This window comes from Corythoichthys intestinalis, chromosome 11, assembly GCF_030265065.1.
Source record: "Corythoichthys intestinalis isolate RoL2023-P3 chromosome 11, ASM3026506v1, whole genome shotgun sequence".
NCBI classification, from domain to species: domain Eukaryota; kingdom Metazoa; phylum Chordata; class Actinopteri; order Syngnathiformes; family Syngnathidae; genus Corythoichthys; species Corythoichthys intestinalis.
Genome location: NC_080405.1, coordinates 54,157,359 through 54,169,808, shown reverse-complemented (window position 1 = coordinate 54,169,808; position 12,450 = coordinate 54,157,359). Strand labels below are relative to the sequence as shown.

At 42.3% G+C, this 12,450-nt stretch overlaps 2 non-coding genes across 2 annotated transcripts; both read right to left on the bottom strand.

The window, feature by feature from the left end:
• Positions 1 to 7,048: 7,048 nt before the first annotated feature.
• trnaa-cgc (transfer RNA alanine (anticodon CGC)) lies at positions 7,049 to 7,120 on the bottom strand. The gene has a single exon. It is a non-coding gene; the product is annotated as a tRNA-Ala (tRNA).
• A 2,867-nt stretch (positions 7,121 to 9,987) lies between these two features.
• On the bottom strand, positions 9,988 to 10,059 carry trnaa-cgc (transfer RNA alanine (anticodon CGC)). Its single transcript has one exon. It is a non-coding gene; the product is annotated as a tRNA-Ala (tRNA).
• Positions 10,060 to 12,450: the final 2,391 nt, after the last annotated feature.

Below are 12,450 nucleotides of genomic sequence, written 5' to 3'. Positions count from 1 at the left end.
CAAAAGCAGGGAAACGGGGAGGCGAGGCAAGGTGGAGGTGAACTCAATAAGGGTTTAATGATAATTAACAAAAACAGAAAGTACAAACAAAAGTCCAAAACCGCAGATCAAACAAAAGGCCAGAGGATCCAACAAAAGGCATCAAAACTTACTCAAACAGGGGATCTGAACATGAGGGCTTGGTCAACGAGAACAGACAGCACATGGGGAACTTCAATACAGACATGCGGTAACGAGACAATGAGACACAGGTGGTTGGAACAAGAGGTAGAGGATTGCTCAAGACACAAGGAGCAGGCTACAACAGATGAAATCAATGGGTAATCACATGACGAGACACACCAGGGCACAAACCTAACAAAACACAAAGAAAAGCGGGCGGAAGAGGGGCCGGGGGAGGGAACAAGGAGTCCAACAGGGCTGTCGGGTGGGCGTCTGGGACGCCAGACGTGGGGTAACTGCACGGGTCTGTCGGGCGGGCATCCAGGATAAGGTTGTGGCAGGAGGCGAGGTCGTGGCAGGAGGCGAGGTCGGCTGGCGCAGCAGTCCGAGCCGCCCAGCCGTAGCAAGTGACAGGATCGGCTGGTAAGGAGGTCCCCTAGCAGGGGACTTGGGGGCCGGGGGAGGGAACAAAAAGCCCAACAGGCCTGTCGGGCCGGCGTCCGAGACGCCAGACGTGGGGCGACCACACGGGTCTGTCGGGCGGGCGTCCGGGACGAGGTTGTTGCAGGAGGCGAGGACGTGGCAGCAGTCAAGGTTGGCTGGCTGGGCAGTCCGCGCCACCCAGCCATAGCAAGGGACTGGATCGGCTGTATTTCTACCCAAAAGTTCTATTTTGGTTTCATCTGACCATAACACATTCTCCCAGTCCTCTTCTGGATCATCCAAATTCTCTCTAGCGAACCACAGACGGGCCTGGATGTGTACTGGCTTCAGCGGGGGGGACACGTCTGGCAGTGCAGGATTTGATTCCCTGGCGGCGCATTGTGTTACTGATAGTAGCCTTTGTTACTGTGGTCCCAGCTCTCTGTAGGTCATTCCCTAGGTCCCCCCCGTGTGGTTCTGGGATTTTTGCTCACAGTTCTTGTTATCATTTTGATGCCACTGGGTGAGAGCTTGCATGGAGCCCCAGATCGAGGGAGATATCAGTGGTCTTGTATGTCTTCCATTTTCTAATAATTGCTCCCCCAGTTGATTTCTTTACACCAAGCGTTTTACCTATTGCAGATTCAGTCTTCCCAGCCTGGTGCAGGTTTACAATTTTGTCTCTGGTGTCCTTCGACAGCTCTTTGGTATTGGCCATAGTGGAGTTTGGAGTGTGACTGACTGAGATTGTGGACAGGTGTCTTTTATACTAATAACGAGTTAAAACAGGTGCCATTAATACAGGTAACGAGTGGAGCCTCGTTAGACCTCATTAGAAGAAGTTAGACCTCTTTGACAGCCAGAAATCTTGCTTGTTTGTAGGTGACCAAATACTTATTTTCCACTCTAATTTGGAAATAAATTATTTCAATATCAAACAATGCGATTTCATGTTTTTTTTTTGTTTTTTTTTCACATTCTGCCTCTAATGGTTGAGGTTTACCCATGTTGACAATTACAGGCCTCTCTAATCTTTTCAAGTAGGAGGACTTGCACAATTGGTGGTTGACTAAATACTTATTTGCCCCACTGTATATGTTTTGATTATTTTTTTATGCTATATAAAAAATCTACGGCATAATTTGGGGGTGTGGATCAGATTCGGGCATTTACAAGGAAAACGCATCTTTACTTTCAGAATTTTCACTTCTTCTAGACTTCTAGAATTTTCACTTCTTCTAAACTACTTCTAGAACCAGTTATTTCGTAAGTAGAGGTACCACTCTATTATAGCATTATGAATTTTGGGAAAATTTCCTTTAGAGTTCAGTCCAACTGTATCTTTTTCATCAGCACCTCACAGTAGTTTGCAATAAAATACAAGTTGTCGTCGTTCTGGAATAAATTAACAGCCTTTTCATTCATTTTAGTGGGGAAACCCAGTCGTCCAAAAAATTCACTGAGGTAGTAAAGTGGTGGTAAAGCAGTGGAGTTGTTAATGCCATCATTTCAAGGAATGCACACTTGGCAGTTAGATGTGCATCCAGTACATATAAACAAATAACGTTCCGCAGCTACAAGCGAGCTTAATCTTCTGTTTGTTTGCTTCTTAAGATCTTTTACAGTGTCATTGTGAAAGCTTGCTTTCTTTCTTTTAAATTGGAGTTGTTTTTCCCACATGCGCCCCTTCCAAGTGTGTTGCCGGCTTAATTGTCGCAAATCAGGACGAAGAAGGTTAATGTGGTGCCACCCGGTTAATGAGCCCCCTTGCGCACCGTACGCAATTTTGTGTGTGTGTGTGTGTGTGTGTGTGTGTGTGTGTGTGTGTGTGTGTGTGTGTGTGTGTGTGTGTGTGTGTGTGTGTGTGTGTGTGTGTGTGTGTGTGTGTGTGACTTAACTCTATGCTGCATGCAAGACATTCCTACCTGAGAATACGATAGTAAACAACCTTTTGGAAACGTGTAGCTGCAGTACTACTGTTGAATGCAAATTGCGTTTCATAAATTTTTTATTTATGATAAATGGTATTCCAACTATGTCAAGATACTGGTACTGTAAGTGATTTGTCACAATGATTCTCAATGATGATATACAGTACATAATCATTACTTCATTATAGGTGTTTCAAATGATCTTTCCTACAATTTCTGTTTACATGACAAAAAAATCTTTTTTTTATTTATATATATATTTGTACCTGTTCAGATGCTTAGACATGGAGTTATAGGAATCTGAGTGTCTTTATGATATGAATTAGGCATGTGCCAGTTACCAGCTTCAATGTCTACTGAGGTATGAAAACGTCACGGTTTCACACCGTAGTACAATATTAGGTTTTTTTTATGTCCTAAAAATGCAGCGAGAAATCCGTGACTTGGAGCGGCAGCGCTCACCCCTCCCCCTCCGGTTGTTGCTCTGTCCTGTGTCTGTCGCTGACTCTATACCAGAGATTTTCCCCCCTTAAAAAAGACAAAGTCCCTAGTATGGGAGTACTTCGGCTACCGAAAAGAAACACAGTCGTGGCTTAGAGGAGGAAGGACAGCAGGACGTCCAACATGATTTCACATTGGCGTGACCAAATCAATAACTTTTGGGAAGAAAATTCATGTGGACAAAAACAAAACAAAAAAAAGCTCATGTAGTCTGATGTATGCAACTCTGCCATGTTTGATTGTGCGTCCTTGGCTGCAAGGGGACAGGCCTTGATAAGCATATGCTTCTCCCGTCTGCCCTTGTCTTTCTTCGGTTCTTTCTCTCACACAGTGGTGAGGTCCTGTCGTGTCATGATCATTTCCTGCTTTATTTTGTAAGTCTCACCCTCCATGTTTCAGGGCACTTGCCCTTCCTCTTCTCACCTAATCACCTATTGTTTCCACCTGTTCCCTATTACCTTCTGTGAGTATATATAGTCAAGCTCCCCTTTGTTTTCTGCCAGAGTGTCATCGTCTACCGTCGTGTCACCCCAGCTCACTTCTTGCCCACAGCCATAGAAGAAAATCCGATCTTGAATCTTTTGTAAGCATTTCTTAGTTTGTTTGCTACCTTGTGTTTTTGATAACATTTTTGCCTTCCTCAGTGAAGTGAATTTTTGTTGAAGAACCAGCCTTCTGATTGTGAATCTATTGTAAGCCTTTTTGAGTTTGTTTGCTACTTTGCGTTTTTGATAATGTTTTTGCCTTCCTTGGTCAAGTGATTTTTTTGTTGTTGAAGAACCTGCCTTGTTTTTGCCTTGAGACATTGTTGAATCATTTTTGTTAACCAAGAAAACTCTGCATCTGGGTCCTGCCTGTAGTCCAGTTCTGACAGTACACTCTGGCCAGAATGGACTCAGCAGAGTTCAACCAGCTGTCTGCTGCCATGCATTCCCAAGGAGCCCGCATTGCTAGACAGGAGGAATTTCAGACTGCCATGGCGGCTCAGCTGGTTGGGTTAATATCCCAGCTTGAGGACCTAACCAGCAGCCTGAAATCGACTGCCGGACCATCAGTTGGGCCCACTACCCCTGTGGCTGTTCCAGTGCCGGCATTCCCTGCCCTAGGGACCGGGGCCAAGCTGGCCCCCCCAGAACACTTCTCCGGTGAGCAAGGGCGATGCAAACATTTCCTAATTGACTGTTCAATTCATTTTGAGTACTCCCCCCAAGCATTCACAACAGACCGATCCAAGATTGCCTTCATGATTTCACACCTGGCCAGTAGGGCAAGAACCTGGGCCGTGGCGGAGTGGGGCCGAAATTCACTGCTATGCCACTCTCTTGGGGAGTTTAAAACCGCCCTCATGGCAACCTTTGACCCGGTTTCCACGGAGAGGGAAAGGGCAAGGGAACTGAGCGGCCTAAAGCAAGGCAATGGCTCAGTTAACGATTATGCCATCCACTTTCGCACATTGGCGGCAGATAGTTGGTGGTGCCTGACTGCCCTATAGACCCTACCCACGTGACGTCACAACTCCTTCCTCCTGACTGGTGCCGCCCAATTGTCCGTCAACACATCATGTTTCCCTGTTACGGCTACGTACATTCCTCCTATTTACGATGTTTTTCTGCTCGTTAACATTAATAATCAAAATGGTGAAGGCGTGTGTGGCGGTTGGTTGCAATAACAGAGAAGATAGACTGAGAGACTTGAAGTTCTACCGGATTCCGAGAGACCCGGAGAGAAGAGAGCGAGATGGGCTGCTGCAATTCGACGAGAAAACTGGGCTCCAAACGATTACCACAGATTATGTAGTAGTCATTTTATATCTGGTAAGATGCATTTAATATATATTTAGAGGGTTTTGGGCTGACAACCACAATTAAGATCATTGCTAGGCTAATCGCCGACAACATACACGTATGTATGTAGTGAGAGTGCTATCGCTAAACCATATAAACATTAAAAGCCCTAACTCCATTGACATGACATGAAATACATTAGACTTGACAGTGGATGTTAGCAATAACAAAAGATTTTGAATTGAAAATTTCGTAACTCAACTTTCCAAGCACAAGATAGATTCCTGCCGAATTTTCGTGAACGAGGACCTGTTTCACCCAACCAGCAACGAAGTATTTATAAGCCTCCAAGCTCTTAAAGTTTTTCAAACTTTCGTGAGAATAGGCTGATTTTGTGTGGACAAGATAGTTGTACAGTTCAGGGTAGCTAGCAGATGTCAGGCAAATACGGCGGAGACAGCGGGTCGAAAAACATCGATTTAGGCAGCAAATATGGATCTGGCGAATGGATAAACTGAAGCTTTTCCACATAACGCCTTTTATGCAACGCATCAAGTGAGTTTACGGCATCCGAAAGCACCGGGTCTTCCATGAAATGCATTATAAATTGCTCGATCAATTGAGACCATTGATAATACAGACACAAAATGACGGACAAGTGGGCAGAACCATACAGCGAGCACGTGATTTTGTGACGTCTGTGGGTAGGGTCTATATAATGTGTTCTTGAAAGGGCTGTCTGTCCCCATCCGAGAGCGACTGGTGTCCTTGGACCTCCCGTTGGACCTGGACTCCCTCATCTCATTGGCCATCCGGACCGACAACCGCCTTCAAGAACTCCAGCAGCAGAGGGGCCCACCCACGTGGGAAGTGTCGCCGCAAGAATGGCCGGAGCGCCACAACTCGTCTTCTAAAGCAGGCCTTCCACTCCCTGTTGATGGGACGGAGCCCATGCAACTTGGGCGTGCACGGTTGACGCCAGAGGAGCGACGGCGATGACAGCAAGAGCGCCGATGCTTCTGCTGTGGGGAATGTGGTCACCTTGTAGCTTCCTGTCCAATCAAGGGATCCAGGTAGAGTAATCCAGGCAAGAAATCTGCTCTCACACTCCGCCCACTCACACCCGTCAAGGTAACCCATCAGGCAACCACTATTGACTTGAGAGCTTTCATAGACTCAGGAGCTGACGAGAGCTTAATGGACTGGGGATTATTAGCGGACTTTGGGCTTGTGGTACTCTTAGCCAAGCCGCTTGAGGCCAGAGGTTACTGTCAGAACTGGACTACAGGCAGGACGCAGATGCAGTTTTTTCTTGGTTAACAAAAATTATTTATTCAACAATGTCTCTCTCAAGGCAAAAACATACAAGGCAGGTTCTTCAACAAAAAAAAAAAAAATCACTTGACCAAGGAAGGCAAAGATGTTATCAAAAACACAAAGTAGCAAACAAACTCAAAAAGGCTTACAATAGATTCACAATCAGAAGGCTGGTTCTTCAACAAAAATTCACTTTACTGAGGAAGGCAAAAATGTTATCAAAAAACACAAGGTAGCAAACAAAGAAATGCTTACAAAAGATTCAAGATTGGATTTTCTTCTATGGCTGTGGGCAAGAAGTGAGCTGGGGTGACACGACGGTAGACGATGACACTCTGGTAGAAAACAAAGGGGAGCTTGACTATATATACACTCGCAGAAGGTAATGGGGAACAGGTGGAAACAATAGGTGATTAGGTGAGAAGAGGAAGGGCAAGTGCTCTGAAACAAGGAGGGTGAGACTTACAAAATAAAGCAGGAAATGACCATGACACGACAGGACCTCACCACTGTGTGACACTTTCTTTCTTCGGGCTAATCACATTACATTTTGCAACTGTCAATGATACCGATGATGATGATGATGACAATAAACCTTTCATTCACCATCATCCGCCACTTTAAACAAAATTTAAACTTATGTAATTTTCGGACTATAAACTGCTTTTTTCCTACATTTTGAATCCTGCGGCTTATAGTCCAGTGCGGTTTATTTGGTTTAATAAGTACCGTAGGTCATAAATATGACATGACACTATCATGGGCAATACTGACTGTCATTCAGTAAATTATGTCACTGAAGAAGTGAGTCCAAGAATCACAAAGTGTTCCTTACATATTATGTGACACAACGTCTGATTTGCAATCAATCATTTGGAGTTTGCGTGTTACAATAATCAATAAAGTAAGTATCTGCATAGTTTAATCAGTTGGAGAAGCTGGGGATTGAACCCAGGACCTTGTACATGCGAAGCACACGCTCTACCACTGAGCTACTTCCCCACACTACATGTGTGGATGTCCTCTGATAATCATGTGATCAACTCCGACTCTTAACCCATTCAAACGTGAGATAATTTGCCGGATAGCACTAAATGACATCTGGTATTAGCATTCATAAATGCACATGACAGTGTCATGTCATAATTATGATTGTCTAATGAAAGTCTAATGGCGCCAATGTAAAATAAAGTGTTACCAAATACCATAACTAGCAATTAATGAAAGAACTGGAACAGTAACTGAAGAAATAATTAGCATAGAACATGAATTTTAATTATTTACATCTTTAGCGTTGCAATGCATGCTAGGAGGCATGTTGTACAACAACAGTGTTGACAGCAGGTGGCAGCAGAAGTTGACTGTCTTCCCCAAGGGAGCACTGATGGCCAAATGAAGCTTCTTGAAGCAATTAAACCAGTCAATTGGTTCCAAGCTTCATGGTGGCTCATTTGGTCTTGCTGTTTTCGTGCCAAATTCAGTAGGTGGCGGCTTATAGTCAGGTGCGCCTTGTAGTGAAAATGAATTAAAGGAAAATTAAGGTAAGTAAACGCTGTCATGAACGTTTCCCACCAGCTACGAGCGCTCACTCCAGCGTGTTTAGTGTGTCTAGCGACAGGGCTGTCAACAGACTTGCAGGGGCCTGGGGACAAGAGGACAACAAAGGGCCTCCCCAACCCACCCCTGCCACCGGCTTGTCACGACAACATACGCAGTAGTTTTAATGCTTTACAAGCAATGACAGTGTAAATTTTGAAATTATTTAATTTGAGATGTAATGTGTAATGTGACATGACACAATATAAATAAACAATTTCCAACTATTGTCCCATGTAGGCTACAATACAATACAACTGAGAGTGCTATGCCTGCCTGCTAAGCAACAAAACAGTATAACTAAACATCCTGTGCCTGCCCCCTCCAAATCCCTGGGGTTGTCAAGCTCTCAAACAGTGATACCCTTAGTTTTTTTGACAGCAAAGTCATTTATAACATTAGTGAAATCCAGTTTTTGAGCAAGCTTACGCTCAATGGAGAGCATGGCTAGGTTGTTAAGCCTGCCCTGTGATATGGTGGAGCGTAGGTAGTTTTTTAAAATTATTTTCATTTTACTGAAGGCTTGCTCTCCTCCAGCTACAGTCACTGGCAAAGACAAGAAATTGCGTAGAAGTGTGCTACGTGTGTGCACGTGTGTAATAGTGTGCTCCATATTAGCTTTAGCTGTAATTCACAGTGGGTTGTAAACCCAAGACAAATCCAGGCGCCGAACCAGAGTGTTCAGCCTCCCACACCTGCTTCCCACAGACAAACATATCCCTGATTTCCCATCACCTTCTCTCTCGTCGGTTCAACACGATGACAGACTTGAATTGGGCTTTGGGCACGGTGATCGCGAATCTAAATGTTCAGTGTTAGCGGCTTTTGTTCTCTGGCTTCTTGTCCTCTTTTTAAAAACTTCATTTTTTTCTCGTTCACCTCTTTGATCTTCATCTTTTTCTTTTTTCTTTTCTTTTCTGTGCACTCAATTTATGACGACTCGCCATGTTTAGAGTTTATAACAATGACAGATTTTAATTTCCCGTTACAGGGCACGTACGTAGTGTAGCCTTGAGTGCGCCAGAGTGGGGTCAAACCATTCTTTGCTAAGACAGAAGGGGGTGGGGAGGGCATTATAATATATATTTGAAATATTTAATATGTAAAAATTTTAAGTATATTTATCGAGTAGAACATAATATTTAATCAGACAATGATTTATATAAAAAAGAAATATAGAGCACGGCCGAAAACCAAAAGTGGTTTTTGCCATGTGGCAATTTTTTTTGCCATGTGGCATTTTTTTTTGCCACGTGGCAAAATATTTGTGCCATGTGGCATTTTTTTTTTTTGCCATTTGGCAAAAGATTTTTGCCATGTGGCATTTTTTTTGCCATGTGGCAATTTTATTTTGCCATGTGGCAATTTTATTTTGCCATGTGGCATTTTTTTTTTTACCATGTGGCATTTTTTTGCCATGTGGCATTTTTTTTTGCCACGTGGCATTTTTTTTTTCGCCATGTGGCATTTTTTTTTTTTTTTTTTGCCACGTGGCATTTTTTTTGCCATGTGGCAAATTTTTTTTTGCCATGTGGCAATTTTTTTTTTTGCCATGTGGCAATTTTTTTTTTTGCCATGTGGCATTTTTTTTATGCCATGTGGCATTTTATTTGCCATGTGGCAATTTTTTTTGCCATGTGGCATTTTTTTTTTTTTTTGCCATGTGGCATTTTTTTTTTTACCATGTGGCATTTTTTTGCCATGTGGCAATTTTTTTTGCCATGTGGTATATGTGAATGTAAAATAAAGTAAATTTAAAATAAAGCGCTCACCCTTCCCCCTCCGGTTGTTGCTCTTCTCTCCTGTGTTTGTCGGTGACACTACACCTGAGCCCCCCCCAAAAAAGACAAAGTCGCTAGTATGGGAGTACTTCAGCTACCGAAAAGAAACAGACGGCCAACATGATTTCACATTTACGTGACTATCATCACTACACTGCACAAAATTTAAGCTACTGTAATTTTCAGATGATAAGCTGCTACTTTTTTCCTTCATTTTGAATCCTGTGGCTTACAGTCCAGTGCGGTTTATTTGGTAACACTTTATTCAACAGCGGCGTCATAAGACTGTCATAATTATGACATGGCACTATCATGGGCATATTGACTGCTTATGATAGATGTCGTTAAGTCACATCTGGCAAATTATGTCAGTGAATGTGAGTCCAAGAAAGACAAAGTGTAGTCTTGATATTATGTGGCACAACATCTGATTTGTAATCAATCGTCACGAGTTTGCAATAATGTACAAAGTATGTGCATTTTTTAATCAGTTGGAGAAGCTGGGGATTGAACCCAGGACCTTGTACATGCGAAGCACACGCTCTACCACTGAGCTACTTCCCCTCTCTAAAGCAAAGTCTTCTATCCATTCAAAAGTGAGATAAATTACCAGATAACCCCAAATGACATCGGGTATAAACATTCATTAATGCTCATGACAGTGTCATGTCATAATTATGATTGTCTAATGACAGTCTTATGGTGCAAATGTCAAGAAAAGTGTTACCAAATACCATAACTATCCATTAATGAAACAACTGAAACAGTAACTGATGAAATAATTATCACAGAACATGAATTTTGATTTGTTATTTACATCTGTAGCGCTGCAATGTATGCTAGGAGGCATGTTGGACAACAACAGTGTTGACAGCAGGTGGCAGCAGAGGTTTACTGTCTCTCCCAAGGGAGCAGTGATGGCCAAATGAAGCTTCTTGAAGCAATGGTGGTTCATTTGATCTTATGACAGTCGTATGATGCCGCTGTCAAATAAAGTCTTACCGGTTAATATATTCCGTAATACAGTGACGACAGCTGCAGCTTATCTATGAACAAATGCCGTTTTCATGCCAAATTTAGTACGTGGCGCCTTATAGTGCGAAAATTTGCTTGTTAACGAGGCAGATAACATGGCTAGTTAGCATGCCAAGACGGCTAACTAGTTTCTTCTCAACCATTAGCCTACTTTTGTAAAGTCCTCCGCCATTGTAAACATCTGTCCAAAATAACATTTTCATAATACAGCCTGTGGTGGTTTTTTTCTCTGTGTTAAGAGAGGGTTTGTTTGTGTGTATAATGTTTAAATAATGATACGAGTCATACACACGTGCTCTGTCTCTTACTCTCGCTCTCCATTAATATTCAACTAATAAATATGAATAGTAGTAAAAACGTGAAGTTGTTCAGCTTGACAGACAGCAATCAAAAAAATTGCGCCTTTTGAAGCATTTTACTTCCTTCACTTTTGACAATTTATAACGCTACAACACACATACAGTATGTACACGTCTGTTCAAAACAACACGCATTTTAACAATAAAACACTGGACACAAAACAATTGGTGTTCGAACAGCCATCTTGTCATCTAAATATGTACATTTACTGTAGTAGATTAGCCTAATTTGCTTCACAAAAGTCCGCTAGCTTAAATGCTATGAATGCTAATGTATTATCAATTCTCAAAGCAAATCGGTGACACGTAATTCCACAAACTATAAACTGGGGAAAAAATGCCACTTCTAAAACCAGTAAAAAATTACGTGAAATGAGATCAGATTTGCTTATAACAAGTGCATTTTGCCAATGGAACAAGCAATTTTGTCTTGGTAATAATTCTTAAAATAAGACATCCATTCAGGATGAATGAGATCTTGAAACTAGTTATATTTCACTAGTTCAACGAGATCTTGAAACTAGTTATATTCTACGAGTTCATCCTGAATGGCTTATTTTAAGAATTCTTAGCTTGACAAAAATTGCTTGTTCCGTTGTCAGAATTTTCTGACTTGTTATAAACAAATCTTATCTCATTTCAAATAATTTTTTACCCATTTTAGAAGTGGGATTTTTTGCAGTGTAGCTCTGAACCTAATTACAAATGCATACACATTTACAGTGCCTTGCAAAAGTATTCGGCCCCCTTGAACCTTGCAACCTTTCGCCACATTTCAGGCTTCAAACATAAAGATATAAATCTTTAATTTTTTTTTCAAGAATCAACAACAAGTAGGACACAATCGTGAAGTGGAACAAAATTTATTGGATAATTTAAACTTTTTTAACAAATAAAAAACTGAAAAGTGGGGCGTGCAATATTATTCGGCCCCCTTGCGTTAATACTTTGTAGCGCCACCTTTTGCTCCAATTACAGCTGCAAGTCGCTTGGGGTATGTTTCTATCAGTTTTGCACATCGAGAGACTGACATTCTTGCCCATTCTTCCTTGCAAAACAGCTCAAACTCAGTGAGGTTGGATGGAGAGTGTTTGTGAACAGCAGTCTTCAGCTCTTTCCACAGATTCTCGATTGGATTCAGGTCTGGACTTTGACTTGACCATTCTAACACCTGGATACGTTTATTTTTGAACCATTCCATTTTAGATTTGGCTTTATGTTTTGGATCATTGTCCTGTTGGAAGATAAATCTCCGTCCCAGTCTCAGGTCTTGTGCAGATACCAACAGGTTTTCTTCCAGAATGTTCCTGTATTTGGCTGCATCCATCTTCCCGTCAATTTTAACCATCTTCCCTGTCCCTGCTGAAGAAAAGCAGGCCCAAACCATGATGCTGCCACCACCATGTTTGACAGTGGGGATGGTGTGTTCAGGGTGATGAGCTGTGTTGCTTTTACGCCAAACATATCCTTTTGCATTGTGGCCAAAAGTTCAATGTTGGTTTCATCTGACCAGAGCACCTTCTTCCACATGTTTGGTGTGTCTCTCAGGTGGCTTGTGGCA